General features: G+C 52.2%; 2 long non-coding RNA genes across 5 annotated transcripts; both read right to left on the bottom strand.

Moving 5' to 3' along the window:
- Positions 1 to 16: 16 nt before the first annotated feature.
- Positions 17 to 1,598, bottom strand: LOC112963839. The gene is made up of 3 exons (XR_003252748.1): positions 1,414 to 1,598; positions 918 to 1,001; positions 17 to 719 (listed from the first exon to the last, which is right to left on the bottom strand). It is a non-coding gene; the product is annotated as an uncharacterized LOC112963839 (long non-coding RNA).
- Positions 1,599 to 1,622: 24 nt separating this feature from the next.
- LOC112963840 lies at positions 1,623 to 4,632 on the bottom strand. Of its 4 annotated transcripts, XR_003252750.1 has the most exons (4): positions 4,042 to 4,632; positions 3,461 to 3,633; positions 3,072 to 3,264; positions 1,623 to 1,879 (listed from the first exon to the last, which is right to left on the bottom strand). It is a non-coding gene; the product is annotated as an uncharacterized LOC112963840 (long non-coding RNA). The 4 variants fall into 4 exon arrangements; XR_003252749.1 differs by lacking the exon at positions 4,042 to 4,632 and having other exon boundaries at positions 3,461 to 3,978; XR_003252751.1 differs by lacking the exons at positions 1,623 to 1,879; positions 4,042 to 4,632 and adding an exon at positions 2,508 to 2,683 and having other exon boundaries at positions 3,461 to 3,978.
- Positions 4,633 to 6,203: the final 1,571 nt, after the last annotated feature.

Here is a 6,203-nt window from a genome sequence, read left to right as displayed (position 1 = left end):
GTGCCAGAAAGCAGAGTCAAGCACAGGCTCCTGGAAGAGCAGCAGAGCAAGACTGATGTAGGGAAGACACCAGTTTGCATAAAGGCAGACCTGACAGAAAAGCAGGCTCAATGCCAGCGCCRCGACCACGACTCGAGCTGTGCCACGCGGCAGCCCTGTCTACTCACAGGCGGACAAGACGCAGTAACTGCAGGCCACGCTGACGAGTAGGACAGACGACAACAGCAGCTCCAGACCGCCCTACCACGAGCACCTGTCCTAACACCCGAGTACTTGGAACCTCTGCTGCTCTCTGCCTCCGTGACACCTTCCTTCCCCAGGAGCCTCTTCACTGCCTACTACGTCCCCCACTGCATCTCCGGCCCATTAGTGCCCCCCCAACTGCACATCCACAGCCCTCTGCACACAGAGTCCCTGCAGAGGTGTCTGACATGACCCGAGCCAGGCAGATCGATGGGAGCCACTGGTCGCTGCTGGCACCGGCCCGAGTGACAGGGAAAGAAAGAGAAGGATGGTGAGCTGGACAGAGGGACAAGGAGCGSAACCGGACGGATCTGGTCAGCCCAGAACAGCTCTCGCCACACTCCAATCCCACTCACCCGCCGAGCACGCAGAGCTCTCTGTACACTGCTGTGCCCAAAGTCCACTTGTGGGCCTGCCTGCCTACAGCTCCAGGGTGCCTGCGTCTGCCAGAGCGAGGGTGTGCGCACAGGTCCAGACTGGGGAGGAACCTTGTGTTCAGTGATGGTATTTTACTGCTCCTTGTGCCTTAGCCCCTTTCAGATGCTTAACCCCAAATTCTCTCAGCCCTTAACGACTTCAGTACGTTCACGGCACCTAGTTTTTCCATACGCTCCAATCTTCCTTGCTCTTTTCTGTCTTGCTCGAAAACCCTCCCAGACCCCGTCTGTACTTACGTGCTTCCTTAAAACAGTATCACCAAAATCAACAAAATGGGCTGAGCTGCTCATCTTCAAGTTGCCGGCCCTCAGAACGTTAGCCTGCAAATGAATCAAACCACCAAGGTCACTGGGAGAGTCTCGTTTTGGAGCTTCCCCCCCTTCCCCCCCCCAAGCTTTAACAATGGCCCCCTAACCCGGGTAAACGCAGATCCTCCCTTAAGCACTGTAACAGTTTTTATTCCCGGGTCCTGAGTTGCTGTTACGACATTAAGCAGCAAAGCAAGGCAAAGACAGCTGGGGTCACAGCTTACCCATCTAGCCACGAAAATTCTTATTTTGGGCCTCGCTGCTTTTTCCAGGTAAACGCACCAAAATGAAGCTCCCAACAGGCAGCCGAGGCTTCACACGGGCCTTGTGGCCCTGCTAGCAACAGCAATGCCGTAGCGACTGGGCTACCAGGCGCTATTCCCCCCCTCCCCTGCTGGTCCCTGAATTACGGCTTATTACTCACAAGTCCGGTAAGGACGCGGCCGACCCTCCTACGGCCGAAGGCTCCTCGTCAGGACCGGGCAGAGAACCTTTCCGCTGGCATTTGGATTCTCCTGGCCGCTCTTGACACGCGATAACTTACGAAGGGCTGAGGGCGGTAGCCTGTAGTTCTACACGGCAGCACATATTCATTCCCCGATGTTCCGAACACCTAGGATTAACACAATTTATAAATACAAAAATACTACCGCTATAGGGTGTAAAGCCAAGCTAAAATTTCTGCAGCCAAAGAAAACCTCTTCATGTCTGACAGAATGAGCCATGTGCATCGGCGCCTACAGCTCAAGGCTAGCAACCCCTCCCGGGCGACGTTCTTCTGGCAGGCTGCGTASCTGAACTCCTCCGTCTTGCCTAAGAGTCTCCGTTGGGACACGACGTAACTTTGCCAGCCAGCGCTTGTTGATGGAGGCATAGTAAAATCCATCGCCCTACAAAAGTATAAAGCAAAGCACAAAACAAAAGCAACATTCAAAGCTCTGCAGAGAATCGTAAGAATCCAAAGTTGTTTATAAGCACAAAAAAATGGATCTAATACACGCACACAAGCAAGGTAAACGAGAATACGCAAGCCACAAATACCGCCTCCCCCCAACCTGTTTTGAAAGCTATGATGACAGTCAGGCTTGCTGTGAAAGGGAAGGTAGACTAAAAGTAGCCGCTAGAGATTAATCTTTCAGAAACCTCCTGCGTCCACATTTTTGGCACAACTGTGCTCTGTCAGTTCAGACCCGCACAAGAAGATCCACTTCTTGTAACGCTTGCACAGTAACCCCCCCCACACCCCACCCTGCCCCGCTCGTTAAGATTAATGCCCCCTGTGCCACTTGGATAGATGATACTCTGCTGTCTATTCGCTTCCCTAACATTAGCTACTACAGAGGGAATTGAGCAGATGGGATTGCCTCGGTGCTCTCAAAGGGAAAAGTCTCAAAGACAGTTACAGATCATGTTGCTGCTAAACAGTCTTTCTCACAGCTGGAGAATTTCTGTTGTGGCCCCAAAGGGGATCTAAGGATGATGCTACTGGCACCCACTTTCCCTTACCGCTGTTTTCTAATGGTGCTGCTCCCACGGAGTCAGCAGATGTGGAAAGCACTACTGAAAAAGGCTTGCCTTGTCCTGGGAATTTGAGGGCAGCAGATTTTACGGCCACTTCTTCCAGTCCAGTGAAAGCAGCGTCACGTTCCTTGTTCCATTACTGACTCCTTTCCAGTAATTTCCACCCCAGTCTGCTGATACCGGCAAAGCTACATTAACACTCCTGGAGGAAATTAAATCCTCCTAAAACTCCTCTAAAGTTGGAACTGATGAGAAGAAGCCTTAATTCCACAAGGCTTTAACTTTTCCTCTATCTACTGTCTTCCTGTTTCCCCAAGTACCATTGCCAGGCAATTAACCTGGGGTTGCGCTAACTGGGCCCTCCTGAAAGCCATCTCTTAATTTTACAATTCGGACACTTCTGTCTCTCTGTCTCTTCAGTAACTCTGGCCACTTGACCACCATTCCCCTAAGATAATAGTTTGCTGTCTTGTAGCTCTTAAAGTATGATGCRTCATAGATGCATAAAGTCACACACGCAGAAATACATGTACGTAGCATACTTTTGTAATGCGTACAGACCTTCCATTGTATGCTGGTGATCTATTATTTCGACCGCTATTAATGGCGATCCTTCCTCGCCAGGAGGAACGGGCTTTCCCTTTTTGGGCGATGGAGTTGGTTCCAGCTCTCAGTTGGTTCCATTTGATTTAATTACTTCAGCTTGCTTACATTTTTCTGGTCTCTCTCTTCAGCTTCAGCCGTGGCAATTAATCTAAACATTAAATATGACATCGTTCCCTTTCTACATATGCACGTATGATAACAAAACAAAATAGAAACAACCAAAGCAAAACTAAGGCAGATAGATAGATACAGTGAAGAATATCCATGGGGTAGGAACAGCTTACTTAGTCCTCAGTGCTGCCTCTGGGAGGCCAAAATAACTAACAGTCATTATCAAGAGTTACCTTAGTTACCCATGCCAGAACACCTCCTACTGCAGCAGCTTCTGGGGATATCAAGGGTCCGCTAAACTGCATTTTGGCTTCCTTGTTTCATCCCATCCCTTCAGTATTAATTACCAAAAACCTGCTTGTCCAGCTTTTCTGTTCGTCAGCATTTGCTACTATTGGTTCCATCTCTGTAACAAAGAGAGAAACTTGTATTTTATTTGCCATGAAACACTTAGATTTATGCATGTTCTTTTTCTCTTTACCGTGTTCTTTTTTTCTTTTTCTTCCTTTCCTTTTCCTTAAAGGAAAGGTCTTAATACAGCACCTTGCATCATACTTTACAGGGTAAACACTTTGGAAACATTACGTACAGCAGTTCGGGCTAGGTTATTAGACAGGCAGGCACATCACCTCATACTTACCTACACCATCTTCCATGAAACCTGATTTTTWTTCTGCTTCAGTATTATTGTTACTGTTCAGTATCCTTTCTCAAACCCTTGTATACACATGCTTAACTGACAAGTCTCTCCATCTTTAGCTACGCAGAAGAATGATAGCACTTGATTTGCCTCTCTCTGCTTCAAACCTATTACCTTTTCGATACAGCTCCTAGATTCCTCTTACACTCGGATGCTGGCCTTACAGGTGATGACCAAAATGAACAACTGGATCACTAGGTCTAGCTGCTTCTGTTCAAGATGTCCCCCTTCAGTGGACTACCCTGTCTCCACGAGCCTCTACGGGCTCACACGTACCTCTACGGGCTCATACGGGCTTTGTACAGGCTCACGCGGGCTTGTATGGGCTCGCATGGGCTTCGTACAGGCTCATGTGGGCCTCTACGGACTCGTGAGGGCCTCGTAGGGGTTTGTGCAGGCCTCCACGGGCTCATGCAGCCTCTTATGGGCCTCTACAGCCTCGTACGGGTTTCGTGGAGGCCCATACAGGTCCCTTCGGTCCCGGCCCAGGCAGTTACACTTTTGTACATTCCTGAATGCAGTGCCGAAAGACTACACATCCCATCATGCACCGCAGTTCAACATGGCCGCAAGACTTCCAGTACAGGTAGACTACACCTCCCGGTGTGCACTGAAGATAAAAGGAGGCTGCCCAAAAGCCCAGTTCCGGAAGACTCCAGGTCCCGGCATGCTCTGCAGAGCATCGGGTTCCGAAGCCCAAAATGGCCGCCCGGAGGAGGGGCGATCCTGGACTACACCTCCCGGCATGCCTCGGGGCGCCGCGCTCCGTGAGGTTTAATCCTTTGCACTTGCCGTCCGTCACGTGTCGCCGTCGCGCCCCGCCCCCGAGACCCGGAAGTTGCCGTGGGGCCCCGCGGTCGCCAGCAGCAGCGCGGGGTTGTGCCGGCACCGGGTGGCTCCGAGCCGCCCCTGGAGAGACACAGGGCCTCTGGGCGCCCCAAAATGCAGACAGGGGGCCTCAGTGCGCCCCAAAATGGAGACGAGGGGTCTCGGGGCGCCCCAAAAAGCAGGCGAGGGGCCTCGGGGCGCCCATGGGACCACAAGTCACGCCCCAGGGCCCGATGTGGCTGGCGGGAAGGTGCCTAGGGTCTCCCCCATCTCCCGGCCCCAGGCAGGCGAGGGACATGGCCGCGACCCCAAGGTCCCGGAGACTTGGGGACCAGCTCCTGCCCCCAGACGCAACGCATAACCTCCTCCGCTGGGAGGAACAGCAGCAACCACAGACACGAGAGCAAAAAATAAAGCAAGTGTTTGTTGTTTCACTCCACAGACGCTCCACCAGGGAGCGAGGCCGCTGCGGGGCGCCGGGACGGGTCAACTCACGCTGCTGCCCTGCGTGTGGCGAGGAGCGGAGCAGCCCGCCACGTTGCCCCCGCTCTGCTTTCTGCCCCCTTCTTAGCCCTTTTCACTTATCAGCAAGCTGTAAGCAACAAACTGCAAATCTTGGAGCCCAAACAGGGCTTCAAAATTTACGGCCGAGGCTGGATTTTAGATCACAGAATCACAGAATGATTGAGGTTGGAAGGGACCTCTGGAGATCATCTAGTCCAACCCCACTGCTCAAGCAGGGTCACCTAGAGCACATTGTACAGGATTGCATCCAGGCGGGTTTTGAATATCTCCAGAGAAGGAGACTCCACAACCTCTCTGGGCAACCTGGTCCAGTGCTCTGTCACCCTCACAGTGAAGAAGTTTCTTCTCATGTTCAGATGGAACTGCCTGTGTTTCAGTTTGTGCCCGTTGCCTCGCGTCCTGTCACTCGGCACCACTGAAAAGAGTCTGGCTCCATCCTCTTGACACCCTCCCTTCAGATACTTGTACACATTAATAAGATCCCCTCTCAGCCTTCTCTTCTCCAAGCTAAACAGGCCAAGCTCTCTCAGCCTTTCCTCATAAGAGAGATGCTCCAGTCCCCTAATCATCTTTGTAGCCCTTCGCTGGACTTGCTCCAGTAGTGCCACATCCCTCTTGTACTGGGGAGCCCAGAACTGGACGCAGTACTCTAGATGCGGCCTCACCAGGGCTGAGGAGAGGGGGAGGACCCCCCTCCCTTGACCTGCTGGCAATACTCTTCCTGATGCGCCCCAGGATATCATCGGCCTTCTTGGCCACAAGGGCACATTGCTGGCTCATGGTCAACTTCGTGTCCACCAGCGCTCCCAGGTCCTTCTCCACAGAGCTGCTTTCCAGCAGGTCAACCCCCCCCAAAAGATCCTGCGCCCTGATCGCTAAAGGAGCGAACTGATGCAGACAGAGCCCCACAAAATAAACAAACC

The sequence above is a fragment of the Apteryx rowi genome, unplaced genomic scaffold (assembly GCF_003343035.1).
Source record: "Apteryx rowi isolate R43461 unplaced genomic scaffold, aptRow1 scaffold_1792, whole genome shotgun sequence".
NCBI classification, from domain to species: Eukaryota; Metazoa; Chordata; class Aves; order Apterygiformes; family Apterygidae; genus Apteryx; species Apteryx rowi.
This window is presented reverse-complemented; position numbering and strand designations above follow the sequence as displayed.